This window comes from Astatotilapia calliptera, chromosome 17 (genome assembly GCF_900246225.1).
Source record: "Astatotilapia calliptera chromosome 17, fAstCal1.2, whole genome shotgun sequence".
In the NCBI taxonomy this organism is placed as follows: domain Eukaryota; kingdom Metazoa; phylum Chordata; class Actinopteri; order Cichliformes; family Cichlidae; genus Astatotilapia; species Astatotilapia calliptera.
Genome location: NC_039318.1, coordinates 18,779,764 through 18,798,855, shown reverse-complemented (window position 1 = coordinate 18,798,855; position 19,092 = coordinate 18,779,764). Strand labels below are relative to the sequence as shown.

The following is a 19,092-nucleotide window of genomic DNA, read 5'->3' as shown; positions in this document are numbered from 1 at the left end:
GTCTGATTTCTGCTACAGAATTTTGAATAACTAAAATGAAAACAAGGATCCATCATACCTTGTATTTTCTGGGCACACTCTGTGCCCCTTAGTAGCAACTGTGAAACCTGTACACCCCACAGCCTACCTGATTACTGGTGCTGACTATGTCCATCCCTTTATGACCGCACTACGCCCATCTTATGATGGCTGCTTCCAGCAGGATTACAATCCATGTCATAGAAGCTCCTATCATTTCAAACTAATTTCTTAGTTAGCCTGGGACAACCAGATAACTCATAGTCCAGGCAGGTAGGTAGAACACTAGGCTTTTATTTGGCATAACAACAAGACCACACAGGACAGGTCTCCACGGCTCTACATGTGTCAGTTTCAGGTAGATACCTGTATCAACATGTTACAAAGGTAAGGTCTCCCTCAGGAGAACATGAGAAAGGTGTGGCTGGCTGGCTGTAATGGCTATAGGCAACACACACACTCTGGGGGTCTTAGTGGGAAGACCCCCCCAGTAGATGCCATTATAACAGACGCTACAATATGACAATGAGTTCACTTTACTTAAGTGGCCTCCACAGTCACCAGATCTCACTAGATGTGGTGAAACAACAGATTTCCATCATGGATGTATGTAAGTATGCAGCAACTGTGGGATGCCATCATGCCAACACACATGTTAACATGTACCCAACCGCCAGACACTTAAAGCTACAGTTTGACTCAGGCCTAAACTTTAACTGAGACATCCGGAAAGTCTTCCAGTCTTGCTTCAACGAAATCAGATCTGTCGCCACAATTAAACCAGTGCTTTCAAAATGTGATCTGTGAAAAAGTTGTCCGTGCATTTATTTCCAGGTTAGATTACTCTAGCTTTCTTTTGTTTTTTTGGTATAAATGAAATGTCACTCGTCTCCAACTGGTTCAAAATACAACAGCTCTGGTTCTTACTGGTTTAAGCAGATGGCGTCACATCACCCAGATCCTGGCTTCTCATCACTGGCTCCCTGTAGGTTTTAGAATTGATTGTAAGATTTTACTGATATTTTTAAAGCCCGATGTGGTTTGGCTCCAAGCTGCATAGCAAATATGTTGACCCCACATGAGCCAATTCAAAGCCTTAGATCCTCAGCCCTCCTGGCTGTTCTGAGACTTAAATCTAAAGTAGATGATGTTTTTGCCATCAGGACTTTGGAATGACCTACCTTTGAAATCAGTGTGACTTCTCAGAATTGCTTCTAAAAATCACATATTTATGTGTTTTATATGATGCATTCTCTCTTTCGTTGCTCTTTCTGACATTTATTGTTCTATCATATCTTATTGTTTTGTAATTGCTAGTGTATCATTTTAAAAATGTGCTGTATACTTTTATGGAGAGTTGTACTGTTTTAATTTCCCATTCACACTATTGTTTTATTTTTGGCCATACTGTGTGATGTCTGTCAAGAAACTTTGTCAACTCTCTTTTTTAATTTATGCCAATAAAGTTATTATCTCTCAGAGGCAAATTCTGAACCAAAAAACTAGAAATCTTATAGTTTTTTTAAATCAAAATTGCAACTACTACTAAAAAATATTGTATTGAACTTGTATAGACCACAAACCCTAAAAACTCTGCCTTTCCAGCTTTTTATTAGGACTACTCCTGTTTTTAAAAAGTCATGGTGTACATTACCACACATGCTTCATAAAAGAATCACTATCAGGGCTTCTAAGCTTTCTGAGGCTGAGGATCAGGGTTTTATCACAGTGAGTAGACCAAACCACACAGCAGCATGTCACACCAAACCACTCTGGGGATGGTGTTTGTGCTGATATGTGATGGCAGTAGGAACTTATGATGCCACTGCTGTACCTCACTGATTGAACCTCAGAATATATAGTTTCACTGTGTGCAGTTTAACCCTTACACTGAAAATTATTTTCTATGTTAGCCATCTGATGAGAGATAATTATATGTAAACCAGCCAAACTAGCTAACTCTCCAGATTCAAATCAATAAAATTTTATTTATATAGCGCCAAATCACAACAACAGTTGCTTCAAGGCGCTTACTAGTTTGTTTATTTTATCCTTTGTGTCCGACCTGGAGCCTATATCCTTTCTGGTTTACTACTGACTGACCTCATAAGCAAAGAGGCGCCTTCCTTAAGATTGCGTACAGGTTCACGCTACCGTAAATCAGCCAAATTACAAAATACAAAAGTATTTTAAAGGTTGAAGGTTTATACCAACTTCTCTATGTTTTTGTTTGAGCTAGCTTACTTCCAAACTTCCAATTCACCTCAACCTACTAAATTATCTCCTTCACGGATGACTGGCCTCTATGTTTGACTATAATATCTGGAAACTTTATTGGACTTGTTATAGGTTTTGGCCCTTGAAACTCTTAGTGCTAACTCTGTCCTTGTTTACTTTTGGGAAATAAAAGAAGATATGGACCTAGAAAAGGTTAATACCGTCACACTTAACAATCAAATAGTCACTGTGGATGCATTATCTTGGCCTTCAGTGATGCTGTAAGGAATCTTGGAGTCATCATATCCTTTAACTCGCACGCAAAAGACATCTGGAGGACCACGTTCTTTCAGTTACTTAATTTGTCAAAATTAGGAACACCCTGTCTCAGAATGAAAGTGAAAAATGGCCTTTATCCTTAATATCAGGAAGTCCTAACAGCTCTCTGAAAAAGCCTCCAGGTGATCCGAAAATGCTGCTGTGAGAGTACTAAGAGACATCATATTTCTCTCATATTGGCTTCTCTTCATTGCCTTGCTGTAAAATCCAGAATTGAATTTCAAACAATTGTCCTTATACGAGATGAGATTTCTCACTCGCCTAAATGAGTCGAAGTAGCTGCGCAAACAGACCAGTTTGTTTTAGCCGAACCAAAGTGAAAACATCCCTAAATTGAATCTTGAATTCATGACTTTAATTTGATGATAATTTCAGTCCTCTCCCAGCAGTTGAGAGAGCTTTTGACTGCATTTGCATTCATTATGTATCTGCGCTCTTGCTGCACTTCTCGCCACATGTGTCGCTCTGAATATAAACAGCCACATCCTGATAGCACGTCTGAATGCTTCAGGTGTGCTCACAGCTGGATTTAAAGCCATCCATCCATTTGTGGTCAGATCACCAAAGATGCTTTTTATTGTAAGGTGTGAACAAGATGTGTGTGTGTGTGTGTGTGTGTGTGTGTCCTGGAAATGCAGCTCCCCTGGCCATTACCATGGTAACCAATAGCAGGAGCTGATAATACACACTGAATTTCTCTCCCTCTGACACACACTTTATCTTGTCAAGTTTCGCACATCACTGGGAACCTAAAATCTGAGGAGAATCTGTACTTCTCACATTAGAGTAAGAACAAGAATTCTTACAGCATCTGATACAATGGACTGAATGAGCATCAGTGTCTTCTCCTGAATGAGACAAAGCACAGCAAATTGGAAAAGATAAAAACCAAACAACGATTTCTGATCTTGAGACATAACATAATATTGTTTCAACATATGCATCCAGCGTTTTCTCATTATACTCAAGGCATCACTTGGCATCGGTGCCCTGACGAAGTGGTTGCAGCAATATCTGTAGCCAAGAGATAAAGGCCTCGTTTTACAGCCCCACAGTGCCCACTTTAGGTGGTGGAAGAATACACTGTATGTATGTCAGGCATGTGTTTTTCTCTTTGCTGATTTGTTTTATGTAAAAACTTAGTTTGATTTAGTTCCTGAACTCTACCTGGTTTGGTTTAGGTACTAAAAACTACTTAGTTTAGCTTATGCTACTGTTGTTTTGACTATTTACAGAGAAATTTGCTTACAGAGAGCCTATGGAGAGGCATTTTTATTCATCATAAATGAGCTCCTGTGCAGTCCTCCAAAATGCGAACTGCACACCGGATGCAAATCTAATTCTAAATGGGTGACTAGTAGACCAGAACAAGGAAAGAAGAGACAAAGGAGTTCACCAGGAACAGGAGAAGAGGAGAAAAAGACACCAAAGACCAAAAAGCTCAGACAGTGGGTACAGTGGACACTTTTTATTGTTTTTAACGGTTGTTTTAATTTCAGCTCTTTGCATGTTAGAACATCTCTCTGCAGCTGTCTCATGGATCAACAACAGCACAAGAGTGCCCAAGGGTGGACACTCTTGTTCTATCCCATAAATCACCACAGAGATACTTTTAAAGATAGCATGACCATTAAAAGATTTAAAAATATCAATATCAAATATAAGGCTGTAACAAGATGTAATATTGAGAAAAAGAGGCTCAAAAACAACCGCAAAGACCACAGAATGACAAACGGACAATAAAGACTCAAAGAGACTGTAAATGCAAATGCCAATTCAAACATGTTTTCCAACAAAGATACAAGACAATTAGTGTTTCTGGCCTCAGGGCCTTCATGGACTAAATGGGGGTTAGCGTGGCCAAGGCCAGCCTGTTCGGGGCCTTTCGGAGGTTTCCACACAGCTGGACCTTTGGAAACATCTGTTAACTACAATTTTCACCATTTTCCACACAAATAAATTCTAATAGTGTAATCACTCCTCTGAGAAATGTAAATGAGCTTAATGGACAACAAAACAACCCTTTTTAACAATTAGGTTAACTAAAAAAGTTGAAGCTGGCTGCAACAGCCAGTCCCCACAGACTCCTACATTCAAATGTCTAACTTTACAGAAGAAATAAACAGGTTTCTAAAATTGCTAATGTGTAAAAGTTTCACCACTAGATGTCAGTGGATCAGCGGATTTTTGCTTTATTACCCCTCCCAGTTCAAGTGCATAACAATAGCTAAGATGGCTGCTGTATGACAAAAATGTTTCAATCTCCAAAATAGCTTAAGCCAACATGTGTGTTTCTACTACTGTTTGTACTGGAACCTGCAGATTTTCCCTATTTGTGGAAGGCTGTCAGTCCACTGCTTACTTCAGCTGTTAATGCTGGGTGAGAAGTCTCTACACTCTTTACTATGGAGTCATCAGTCAGAACTGATACAAGTCATTGATACAAGTCACTTCTGACTGATGACAACTATACTGTGGTGAGTTGTTGAGGATATGCTGAATTTTTCTGTCTGAAAGCGCTGCTTTTTTGTTGCTGCTATTTTTGTTAGCTGTGGTTAGCTGCTAGTAGCTAGTCTTAGTGAAACTGTCTTTGAATTGAATCTAACATTGTCTCTACGATGTGAGAATGTAATCAATATCAGAGGAAAGGTATGATTTTTAAAAATCTGGCCAGCTTCAGTCACAAGCCAGCTTCCACAAACTGCAAACCGGATTAATTATCAGATGTCAGATGTCTTGTCTTGTTTGATGAGTGAAGAACGCCATTTATACCATTCATTCAAAACCACGATCTGGCATTTAAGAATGGAGTTTTTCCAAAGCTTTCCAGAAAAAAATCAGCCTCTATAATTTTTTAAATTACACTTTCTTTTCGCATTAATTTGTGATATAAATTTCTTTCACAACAGCTTTTAACCACCTAGCTGTGACAGCAACAAGATGTCAAAGAGAGTCAGTGCTTTAGAAGAAGATCTACTTCCTGTTCCTGTTTTAAGTGGGGTTTTTTCTTTCTCTTTTTTTAGTGGGATGGGCTGGAGGGGATCATGTGTTTAGGTGGTCGGTCTGAGACTACAGCCTACACATTGACAGCTGCGCTTACATAACACACACATACTCAAAGGACAGTAAAGTGATGCTGGAGGAAATAGAAACAGGAAATAAAAAGGCAGGACAAGAGAGGAAAGGAAAGGAAAGCAGAGGAGAGGAGAAGAGAAGGGGAAGGTGGTATGCAGACGTAAAGGAATTAAAAGATAGATAGAGAAGGACATGAGAAGAGTAAAGGAATCAAGAGGAAAGAAGGAAGAAAGCAGAATAAAAATTAAGGAAGGAACAGACAAGGTAAGGTACAGAAGAGGTGAGATGGAAAACAGAGACACGGGGATAAAGAAAAGAGGAAGGGGACAGATTGGCAAAGGAAACTAATGGGGGGGGGGGAGAAAAAAGTATGAAGAAAGAAAAAAGAAAAAAGGACCAAGAGATAGAAAGGAGGAGATGAAAGACAGTTAGGGAAAGGAAAGAGATGGGAAGGAGGGATGAGGGAAGGAAACATATGATAAGAAGAGGTAAAAATGGTTAAGTGTGAATAAAAGGAATCGTGAGTTTTAAAGTTACAAATTACTGATTCACACACCTACACACACACACTTGCAAACATATTGCTGAAACATCATCCAAACAAACCTTTAACACACACACACACAAACACACACACAGAGCGCTGCAGAGAGAGACTCACCCAGAAGATTGCCGACTCGTTCTCCATGATGATAAACTGAAAAGAAAAGATGGAGAGAGAAACACAGAGGAGGAGAGGATGGGAGAGGATGGAAGATGAGGAGAAAAGAAGAGGAGGAAGAAGAAGAAGAAGAAGAAGAGGAGTATCTGGAGACAAAAAGAGAGAGGAGAAGAAGAGGGAGAGAGAGGGAGAGAAGCAGGATGAGTGGAAGGCTGGTCGGCTCAGCCCACACACTGCTAGCATGACACACTGTGGATGCAAGTGTGTGTGTGTGTGTGTGTGCACGTGTGAGTGTGCACGTTGTCTCCCACTCCAATGCGTGGGTTAGAAAACACACCTCTCTCTCGCTCTCTTTCTTTTTTCCTTGTCTTTTCTCCCTCGCTCGCTCGCTGTGAGCATGAGAGAGAGCAGAGAGAGAGAGGGGGTAAGCAGTGTGGGCGTGGAGGAGCGGCCCCATCACCATGGCAACGATGAAACCTGGTTGGGGGGGGAATTCAGCATCTGAGCATCATCACTCTCATCCAATGATGATGATGATGATGAGCCCCATTTAAAGATGGATGTGGGAAAAACAATAAATAAATCACACACTTTTAACTTGAATTTCAAGACACTCGACCAATCAGAGTGCACGTGGCCCACAATCACATGACTCTTTCCCCTTCTTCACATGTAAACCTCTCACCCGTCACTCAGCCATACTATATGCATGCACCACTCGCAGAGCGCCACCCTGAGGAGTTTAACACGTCACCACAGACCTCCTCTGAAAGCTAAATCTGGGCGTAAACGATTGACCCGGACAAAAATGTTTTGAAGTGTTCCATGTTTGGGTGAAAAACCCGAATAAATCTCTTTATATGCACTTTCCAATCATTTAACATGGAGACATGTTGGTTTCAGTGTTATAGACAGACGTGCTACCTAAAGTTAAGGGCAGGGAGCGGCAGAAGACATCAGCTGTGATAAACAAACAATAAACAGTTGTTTTGACCAGTGTTAAGGTTCAAATATTGAGGAAGGAGAGTACAAACAGGTGGATCCAAGGCACACCTACAACGTTGTGGTCACAGTAACTGGCAGAAGAAAATCTGAAGTATTTCAAAATCAGAAAACATGAACAGATAAGTTTAAATACTGTTTGTACATTTAAGAGCCAAAAGAAATAATTATGCTCTTGTTTTAGACTTGTATTCTTTGTAATGGCCACCAGGGGGCCACACTTGTGGCTGCAAAAGGTCTTGTGGTCCTATAGAAATGTGCGGTAAAACCTCTCTAAATACCTTCCTGATGAGTTTGTGAGCCCATTCAAAGAAAGGAAAGGACTAATACCAAACAATCAAGATGGTGACGTTGAAAACACTCAAGGCTTCAGAAGAGGACTTCACAAATCAACAGGTGACATCATGTTCATATTGTCCATGTTTTACACTGACTGTGGTGCTTCTTCTTGTTTCTTGGGCCACTAACTTCAGGGGCTGCCTCAGTGTATCATCCCATCCTGAGCATCTGCCGCACTGTCACACCAACCTTCTCCATCCTGACCTTCCCCTTTCCCCCCTGTTGTCCGTGGTTATACTGCAGAACTGTGTGCAGAACTTGTTCTTTATCTTCCAATCACACAGAGAAAAAGTTGCTATTGGTGCGTCACAGTGCCCTTCTAATGCAAAGGGAAGTGATTATACAGAAATTCACGCCAACTTCTGGTTAAATAAAGTTGTATTGTCCGTTAATCTGTGCTAGTCCTTGATGCTCTTTGTGGGTCATTCTTCAGTACCACAAAACTAACTCCAGTTTCCCACTAAAACGTCTTTAATATCGCTTTGAGAAAAGTTTGCAGGCTTGAAGAAAACCTCTTAAACTGCAGGGCCGCAGGCCACTGAGCCTGTTAAAGAACCACAGCGCTCTCTGGTGGACTGCAGCATGTTTGGCTCCAAGGTAAAACTGCACAGAGCAGAAAACAAACCTTCATTTACTGTTGTCTAACTAAAGGAAATACACGCAGGTTAAAGGTTGATATGTGATCTGAGTTATAAGGCCTGTGGCAGATTAAAAACCTCCTGAAATTCCTGATTCTTCTTCCTCCTCACCTTTCAGGAGATTTTCCAGCCAAGCTGGATTTAAAGGAAGAAAGAGGAAAAAAATAGTTTCCCACAGAGCTGAATATCTGTGTTTTGGGGATTTACATTTAAATAAGAGGCAGATCGGCTCGCTACCATGGCAACAGCACATGGACGGGAGATTAAGCACCTTGTTAACATGTGCTATATGAGGTGTTTCCAGGTGTACTGCAATTGAGGGTAAAGCTTTAAAGTGAGCACTTAAAAGGTTTTTTCAACTCAGTTTTGATTAAAATAAAATAAAAATGAGCAGCAGCCATAAAACAGTGTCATCTACTGAGGAAGAAACCTACACCATGTATCACAGTGAAATCCACCTTATACTGTTTGGCCATGGTTTCATCATTGGCATCAATGTGAATACTTGGAACTGTTCTTTTTCGATGGTCGAATGACTGTGCAGCATGCATCAATAATGACTATAAAAAACAAGACCTGAGTGCACAAGTTTGAATTTATTTTGAATGATCTCTCATCCACATAGGTTCAAATATATACATACACTCAAAAATTTGTTTATAAGTGATATTGAGGGTTTTACAATGTCTTTTAACTTGATGGGTCCAAGGACTATTAACTTCTGATCAGTGATCAGGATTAACTGCAAATGGTAGGTTCTCTTTACAGCATAAAAAGGACTTGTTTGACAGCACTCGGTGGACTGATCAATACTCAGATCAATTAAAAAGTTCAAGGAACTCATCATCTAAAAACAAGAATTCTAGATTTACTTAAGTTGGAAGATCTCTTGGAGCCATTTCTGAACAGCAGCAGATTCTAAGATCATCCGTTCAAACAGCTGAATGCAAGTACAAATTATTAAAATGTGTAACTTTGCCAAGGTCTAGAAGAAGACCCAAACTCTCACCCTCAGATAAGAGGAAACTGGTTAGGATGTTCAGGAACGACCCAGGAAACACCAAGGATCAAGCCTGTTATAAACTGGAAAGTGCTGGAACACCAGCAGCACGGTCCATAATGAAGCCAGTTTTACACCACCATGGACTGAGATGGTGCGTACCAAGAAAGAAGTCTCTGCTCTACAATCAACACTGTTGAGACTCACTGAAACTTGCACAGTATAGAACACTGTACCAACTGTGGTGGTAGCATCATGCTATGGGCTGGTACATTGCACAAAGTGTGTGGAATAATGGAGGACTAAATTAAATTAAATTAAAATTAAGAACTAGATGCTTGAAACTTGGACACAGTCGGGTGTTCTAACAGGACAAATACATATCAAAACTGGTTCTGAATTGGATAAAGCTGGCTAACATTAAGCTTCTAGAATGGGCTTCCCAAAACCTTGTTGAAAATATGCTGAATTCAACTTAATTTTATTTATCTAGCATCAAATCACAACTGCCTCACGGTGCATTTTTATTATAAAGTAAAGACCTTACAATAACAAAGACTATAGTCAACTATACTTAAAAGCCAGGAGAATGCGAGGAAACTAGCCAATGTAAATTAACTACCAGTTCTGCCTGGGTGGTCAAATATATAGTCTGAATTATTCCAGAAGCTTGTTGATGTTACCCGAAGTGTCTAGTCAAGGGACATTTAACTAAATATTAATGAGAGCATTTGTATATACAGGGAGTGCAGAATTATTAGGCAAGTTGTATTTTTGAGGAATAATTTTTATTATTGAACAACAACCATGTTCTCAATGAACCCAAAAAACTCATTAATATCAAAGCTGAATGTTTTTGGAAGTAGTTTTTAGTTTGTATATAGTTTTAGCTATTTTAGGGGGATATCTGTGTGTGCAGGTGACTATTACTGTGCATAATTATTAGGCAACTTAACAAAAAACTAATATATACCCATTTCAATCATTTATTTTTATCAGTGAAACCAATATAACATCTCCACATTCACAAATATACATTTCTGACATTCAAAAACAAAACAAAAACAAGTCAGCGACCAATATAGCCACCTTTCTTTGCAAGGACACTCAAAAGCCTGCCATCCATGGATTCTGTCAGTGTTTTGATCTGTTCACCATCAACATTGCGTGCAGCAGCAACCACAGCCTCCCAGACACTGTTCAGAGAGGTGTACTGTTTTCCCTCCTTGTAAATCTCACATTTGATGATGCACCACAGGTTCTCAATGGGGTTCAGATCAGGTGAACAAGGAGGCCATGTCATTAGTTTTTCTTCTTTTATACCCTTTCTTGCCAGCCACGCTGTGGAGTACTTGGACGCGTGTGATGGAGCATTGTCCTGCATGAAAATCATGTTTTTCTTGAAGGATGCAGACTTCTTCCTGTACCACTGCTTGAAGAAGGTGTCTTCCAGAAACTGGCAGTAGGACTGGGAGTTGAGCTTGACTCCATCCTCAACCCGAAAAGGCCCCACAAGCTCATCTTTGATGATACCAGCCCAAACCAGTACTCCACCTCCACCTTGCTGGCGTCTGAGTCGGACTGGAGCTCTCTGCCCTTTACCAATCCAGCCACGGGCCCATCCATCTGGCCCATCAAGACTCACTCTCATTTCATCAGTCCATAAAACCTTAGAAAAACCAGTCTTGAGATATTTCTTGGCCCAGTCTTGACGTTTCAGCTTGTGTGTCTTGTTCAGTGGTGGTCGTCTTTCAGCCTTTCTTACCTTGGCCATGTCTCTGAGTATTGCACACCTTGTGCTTTTGGTCACTCCAGTGATGTTGCAGCTCTGAAATGTGGCCAAACTGGTGGCAAGTGGCATCTTGGCAGCTGCACGCTTGACTTTTCTCAGTTCATGGGCAGTTATTTTGCGCCTTGGTTTTTCCACACGCTTCTTGCGACCCTGTTGACTATTTTGAATGAAACGCTTGATTGTTCGATGATCACGCTTCAGAAGCTTTGCAATTTTGAGACTGCTGCATCCCTCTGCAAGATATCTCACTATTTTTGACTTTTCTGAGCCTGTCCTTCTTTTGACCCATTTTGCCAAAGGAAAGGACGTTGCCTAATAATTATGCACACCTGATATAGGGTGTTGATGTCATTAGACCACACCCCTTCTCATTACAGAGATGCACATCACCTAATATGCTTAATTGGTAGTAGGCTTTCGAGCCTATACAGCTTGGAGTAAGACAACATGCATGAAGAGGATGATGTGGACAAAATACTCATTTGCCTAATAATTCTGCACTCCCTGTATTTGAGCCTTTGTGGATTGAAGAAAATCTTGTTTTTAAAGTCATTAAAGATGTATGCTCTACAATCATTCCCCCATAGAAAAAGTTCAAAGAAATCATTAAAAAAAACCAAATTCTCCTGACATTCACACCCATGACTGGATGTAAATTTCTGACCACTCTTGTATATTTTTCTCCAACACAAAAGCCAAATTTGATTATTATATACAGATTTTTTTTTAGCATTTACTTTCCATAATAATCTCAATATACAGAACTATGAGTAACTAAAGCTTTAAGCTAAATGTAAAATGGTAAACAGACTGGTTTGTATATAGCGTTTTTTTGTTGTTGTTTTTTTTACTCTGAGCACTTTGTACAATTCACTAGTTCACACCCATTCATACATTAACCAGCTCTGTTTGAACAGGAGCCCATTTATTTAGAAAACAAAAACATAAATCATAGTTTAAAAAAGGATTTCATACAAAAACATTATGAATTTTAATGAATCATTTCACGGAAACTAACAGATCACAGTCTACCACAATCACACCACTGCAGCTGAAACTCAGGTGTGTGTTTGTTTTATATCTCTTTGTGTTCCTTCAGCAGCAGGTCCATGTAAGCTCCGGTCACCAGACTCTCCTTAGAAACTCCAAGCTTCTCCATCAGATCCTCAGCAACCTAAAATTAAATAAATATTTAAATAAAGGGAGACAAAAATGTGTCTTTTCCAAAGACAGTGTGAGACTGTGGGCTGCATCTGTTGGTAGATAAACCGTTTAAACCCCACCTGCTGTCCCTCTGCCACAGTCTGCTCTGGTCGCATCACCACCTGAACAAACACACAACAGATTATTCAGTGGGCAGGTTTTCACTTACAGAGCTCTGGATCCATTTCAGCACAGAACTCACCACCAACTCACTGAGGACTTCCTGTCCTCTCAGAGCCCTTCAGATTGAGATCTGACAGCTATTAAAAAAAATAAAAAATAAATCTAACACGATGTCAGAAATGCTGACGATCATGAACTCTGTCCCCCTGAAGCAAAGATGGGTTTAAAATATGTTCAGACACCGCTGGAAATGGTCTGATCCAGCCAGTGCTCCTCAGTTCTCCTGCCTAACCAAATCTCACCAGCTTAAACTTATCAAACGAACTGTTTGCATCAGTGTTCAGATTTTTGTATAAATTCAACTAGAGCTGGGCGATAGAACGATAAACGATATGTACTGCGAAATAACTTTTTCTCGATAGAAAAGTTAAACTATTGCGATAGACCTCATCTCGCTTGTCCTCTTAAAAAGAAAAAAAAAAAGAAAGAAAAAAGAAAAGAAGAACAGCCAATCCAAATTAACCCTTTAAGACCTACCATAGAACCAAGTCCGCCAGAGCTTATATCATATTTTTACATGCTGTGGAGCCATTTTTGGGAGCATTTCAAGTTGCTATACATCAATACAACCATTATAGCCCAGATTTTAATAATATGTATTCATTAAGTGTATAGTAATTACATAAATTGCAAAAAAGTGCAATAAACTACAAAAAAATTGAAAATCGTTTTTGCTTTTTTAACATATATTTGTAGTTAGAGAAATTTAAGAGGCTTATCCCTCAAAACTGTAAATACAAAAAAGTTACACAAACTAGTTTCCCACCACATGAAATTTATTTTGAGTGTCTTCATAGTTTTATTTTTGAAATACACCAATTTTTATACACTGCAGGAAAAACGAAAATAAATATTATACTGCAAATTTGCAAAAAAGCAGCATATGCATCAAAATAAACTATTTCCAGCAGTGCAATATGAGTCCTAAGCATCCCAGAAACGACACAGAAAGTCATAAAGTCAAAGATAACTTTTAAAAAGACGAGTATAGGCCCTGAGGCCCTGATAGTAAAAAAGACTACATTTCCGCGAAAATGACGTCACTTCCGGTTTCGGGCAGGTAATGGCGGAAATGCAAAAGTTCGCGCTGACGTTTATTCCAACGTAGGAAGTGTTATGAACAGCTGATCAGATCGGTAAAGCGTGTTTCTGGAATATTATGTTTTTGTTCCTGCAAGCGCTTTTTATGCAGTTTTTGCAAAGCTTTATGTGGAAGGAAACCGTGACCTAGGACAAGCTGATGGCATAAGATGTAAATACAACTCCTCCGGTTTCATATGCAAAAAAATTTTTGGCGCTAGCTTACGTGGTTGCAGTGCTACTGGGATTTAAAAATAGTTACGCAAAACAGAGCGTGCCCGCTCCGATCGGCTGTAAAGGGTTAAGTAGCGCAGAGCCGAACCAATCACAGCCGCAGCGTCACGTCACGTGACTTGTTACGTACAGAGCACAAGTGCCAAGCCGCACATGTGTATTTGTTTGGGAAGCAGCCAGCCGCCGTGCCGCCCGGGTAATGGAGGAAATGAGTGTGCCGACTAGAGAAAAATCAACCGAGAGCGTGACTGAAGGTTACCGAAGAGAAAACCGATGATGGTTCCAATGCCGGAGAGATTGTCAAACGGAAGAGCCATAGAAGTTCCGTAGTGTGAAGGTATTTCGGCTATTTCAAGTCTGACAAAAAACAGAGTAGCGCGCACTGTAAATTGTGCCGAAAGCAAGTCTGGAAATACAATAAACCGGTGCATGCTCAGTCTCTGACTGGAAGCGCTAATTCGTCATTCGGTTTTTGTCAGACTAAAGTAACTGTTAAAACTGTTTGAAAAGCTAAGCTATACAACAAGGAGAGATTGAGAATTTCCTTTTAGTTCTCAGTTTATTTGATATTGACAAAAGTTAGTCAGTTTTGTCTGTTCTTCTGTAAAACAAACTAAGATTTATTTTTAGAATTAATATTTTGTTTCTAAGTGGAATTGACAATTTAGTCTGTTTCGTTTGTTCTATTTTGAAACTTAAACGCTTTAGCGGCTGCCTTTTGTGTAGTTTGCAATATTTGCCTTTATTTATCTGAAAAAGTCTCATGTTCCTTAAGTACATCTACCCTGTTGAACTTATTATGGGAAATAAATATTTAAATAAAAACAAGCTGCTGATTATTTCACATTTTACTTGTGAGCAACGGCACATTTAAATCTTACAAATATAGTTATTTGGCTTATATCGTGATAGATATCGTTATCGCCTGAAATGAAAAAATCTTATATCGCCCAGCTCTAAATTCAACCCAAGTCCATGAAAAAAGCGACAGAGTTCTAAGTTTTAGCAGAATTTAGTTTTTGACTTTAATACATATAAAGTGTGCACACTTTACACTACCATCAGGTCTTTATTTCTTTTCATCTTCATTATGTGAGAGGGTAGCTGACGTGTTGACATTAACCAACAGGAACCGCATTTAAAGTCACAGCGTGTCATCTTTAAGCACATTTTGTTGGTGAAATCGAAGCTTTTTAAGCTTTTTGCACAACATTTCACACAGTTTAAGTTTCTGATATTAGCAGATATTCAGCCGGTTTTCTGATTATTCACTGATCAATAGCTCGAGGTAAAGGTGACAGGTTTGCTGACCTCCAGCTCCATGTAGTGACCCAGTCCTTCTACCGTGTCCAGGTGAACTCTGGTCTGACCAATCAGAAACAGCCGCCGCTCCTTCTTTACTTCACCTTTGACCCCGAGGGCTTCTGAAAGGACAACCTGCACAAACATATTTACTGTTATTAAGATTACTGCCACTGAGATATACTTAAAGATCCAAATACACAAGATGCTGAATTTTCAGCTCAGTGTCAAAAATAAATTAAAGATCTGAAAATTAAACTTTTTTGTTTTTAAACATACTGATTATAAAGCTTCTCATATGCGGTACCTTCAAAGCCCACCAGGGGTTGCTACACACACTCTGGCCAGCTGATTTAAGGGGCTAAATTACCTCCCCAACATGTCTTGAAGAGGCCTGGTACTGAACTAATTGTTTGATTCAGGTGTGTTGACCCAGGGTGAAATCTAAAACCTGCAAGACATCTGCCTGGAGTTCCCACCACTGCTCTAAATAGCCTTCTTAACTACCTCAGTAGCTCTAGCTGTCTTTCAACAGCTTGTTATTGTCCCCGTCCCCAAACTCACTGTAAAACTCCAAACACAAACTTCATCCATGTTAGCTGCTCAAAGTACTCCTTTCATCTAAGCAACTCTTTTTTTAGTGGTTGTCATCTCTATCCTTAATCACTCTAGCCTGCTGCACATCCTTATCACCTTGATTTGTCTGCCTAGCCAATAATAAAAGTCCTTTACTTCTTCCTCAGTCTCAGTATGAGCCTTTGCCATCTCTTTCTTTGCTGTATGCCTAGCTTCATCTGTAGCCCCAACTTTAACCTCCCTCTACAGCTCTACACCCTCTCATTCTACACTTTGGCTGTACTATCAAAAACAATTATTACCGTAAATCCCGGACTACAGAGCGCACCTGATTAAAAGCCGCATGCTGTAATTTTAGAAAGAAAATCAATTTTGCACTTGTTCAGGCCGCACTGGATTTTAAACCGTATGCGTTTCACTCGTAATATGAGATATTTACACAGAAATATTACACGTGAGGATTTTTAACGTTTAATTTCATCCGTAAGGTAACATAAACGTGATGGTAACATACAAAAATACATACTGCAAATGCTTTTTTTCCTCGAACAGCGCCTTAAGTATACGTACGTATCAGTAACACACAAATTACGTTGCTTATGGTTTTTTTACAGAACAGTGCACAAACAACATTATGTCTCTTAACAACCGGTAAAAATATATACCATATATATACACTACTTATCAATTTTATTGGTCTACTGCAGGGGTCGGCAACCCTAGGCACGCGTGAAGGGTTAACTGATGGCACGACCATAGCTGGACTGGCAATCCGGCATACTGGGCATTTGCTCGGTGGCCCGGTGACTTTTTTTCTTCTTTGTAACGGTATAAACAATGAAAGGTGGTGGATTGGCCAGATGCTGGTCGGTGTGTAAAAATAACTCAGTTTTTTGGTGGTGGCTATGGCGGAGCTTCCTCAGATGGTGGTGGAGGCCAGCAGGTGGATGAGAGAAAGGGGAGGAAGGAGGAGGAGAGACCCCAGGCAGCCGCCGGTCCGAGTGTAAATTAAAAAAACAAAACAAAATCCACATTCACAGAGAAATCTTGATTTAAGTTATTTCTCTGGTTTGGGGGCATGGCCTACGCTACCTAATTTCATTAACAGTTACATATGTTGGTGCTTTACCTGGAGGCTCTGTGGGTCACTGGTGGGGGTGATGGAGTAACGAGACAGTTTGGGTCCATCGGTGTCCGGACGCTCGTAGAAGATCAGCTGACCTGACCCGTTCTAAGGAGCAAAAAAAACCAAAAATGTAATTTTTTGTATTTTAAACTTCTCTAAACCTCATCGGTTGTTCTCTGTACCATGAAGTCTCGCAGCTTCAGCCGTCCTTGGCTGCAGCTGAAGAAAGTGTCATGCTGCCTGATGATCGTCCCCTCCGATTGGCTGAGCTCAGCCGCCTTCTGGGCAAACTGTGTCAGGTCGCTCACTTTGGCTTTGATCTCCACATTGGATGGCATGGCTCTACTGAGTACATACAAAACATGCAATGTGTTTGTACCTGATTAAATAACACCAAAATTAACTTTACCTGCACAGAAACTTGTTGAGTTTTATACTCTAACCTGTAACCTTTTAAAGATGTCCCAACCATCACCAAAGATATTCATGCAAAATTAGACCATAAGTCTGAAAAAGTAACAATAATAACAACAACAACAACAACAACAATAATAATAATAATAATAATAAGTAATGTGTTTCTTCAATCATATTTCGGTTCTTTATTTTCGTTATTTATTTATTCCTGAGTTTGGCCCTCCATACTAACAGGCTTCCACAGACTCACAGCATCCTCAGTCCCTCATCTAACCGTTTATTTTGAAATTCTATGCCATGTTTGAACAACTCAAAAAGACATATCCAAACACGTAGCAGCGTTTTTAATCCTCAAATACTCTTCTAACAATACGGGATAAAGTATATTCACAGAGACTATTTTTATTATTTTCACAAAACTACGCCACTGCTTCAGAACCAAAACAAAGATGGCGTCTTGAAAGAGGCGTATTAAAATCCGTACATGTACTTCAGATGCGGGCATATTTTTCTTCGGATGATTAGATGAGCCTGTACGCATGAGGATAACTTCTCCATGGACCTCGTGACAGGTCTTCAGGAGTTTCTAAGGCTTGGCGGTAAAGACACCGATTAGCTATGGAAGCCGGTGTTAATGCAAAGGTAGCAGAAAGTGCAACAGTCAGCTGCAGGAAAAAATAGATTTGCACAAATAAAGCTTTTTAAGTCTCACCTGTTCACGAGTCTCTGCTGCTGTCTAACTGCGTCAACGAGGCTTAATTTTGCCGCGATACCATGCCTCCGGGGAGGAGAAGCAGAGGCGGAGGTAACGGACCAATCTAACCGCAAGTCAGCGCTGACTGACGGGAGGAGCCGCAGCGCCGTCGGCGTCTTTCTTCTTCTTGTGCGTTTTATTGGTGGCTGGCAAACAGGGAAATGGTGGATTATCGCCACCAACTGGTATGGGGTGCTGCTGTTAGCCTCTGTTAGCTCCTTCCTTTGAAGTGGATCTAACCCTGTTGGGCTGTGTAACTTTACACTTAACTTTTTATCAGAGGCAAAATATGAATTTTAGGGTATTTTAGGCATAATATTAGCTGATTATGCAAGTTAGTTATGCTACTTCCTATGTGTAACACATAAACACTTTCACAAATTTTAAAACGTATTTTCATTGTTATCAGTTGGAAAATGTATTTTTTGCATAAACATACTTTATTAAGTACTACTCTTTTAATTAAACTTGGCTTGATAGGAGTTTTGAAATACTCACTTCTGTGCATATAAATTCACAAAGTTCAGACTGTACGTCAGAACAAAAACAAACAAAAAAAGACTTTTAGAAAATTTAGAGTGTTTATTTTTTAAGCATTTTTAGATAATGTACATGTCATTTATTCATATCACATTTAAAAAGTCTAAAACAATTTCAAATAAAAAAATTATATGTATATGAAAACTGTCAGCATAAAACAAAAGTCTAACTAACTACATACAGTGAGGATATAGTAACTGTTTTATATGATTCTAGCATAAGCTAGACAACACCATCCTAAATCTTATATGGGACAATGTTCTTTAGCATAAACATAGAATCTAAAACTAAAAAATTAAAATAAAACAATGTTGTGGATCTGATATGGTTTTCAGTGGCAGTAGTTTCAAACTATTTGTGTAAAAAGTTTTACATCCTTTAAATGTTACATAATTTGTGACAACATATCTGATAAATCTGTACATATTAATCAAACTAAATGACTTGATTTGACACACACACACACACACACACACACACACACACACACACACACACACACACACACACACACACACACACACACACACACACACACACACAAGGTCTGTGTACAGTTATTAAATGCAGGTGATTTTCTTTATGTGGCTGCCAAA

At 39.7% G+C, this 19,092-nt stretch overlaps 1 protein-coding gene across 11 annotated transcripts in view; it reads right to left on the bottom strand.

Moving 5' to 3' along the window:
• Nucleotides 1-6,392, bottom strand: part of shank3b (SH3 and multiple ankyrin repeat domains 3b) — a 67,844-nt gene extending 61,452 nt beyond the window's left edge. For all 11 annotated transcript variants that reach the window (XM_026146315.1, XM_026146320.1, XM_026146318.1 and 8 more), the window contains exon 1: nt 6,311-6,392. The gene's annotated coding sequence lies outside the window, so the exon portion shown is untranslated. The remainder of the gene's footprint in view (nt 1-6,310) is intronic.
• Between the last annotated feature and the right edge of the window lie 12,700 nt (nt 6,393-19,092).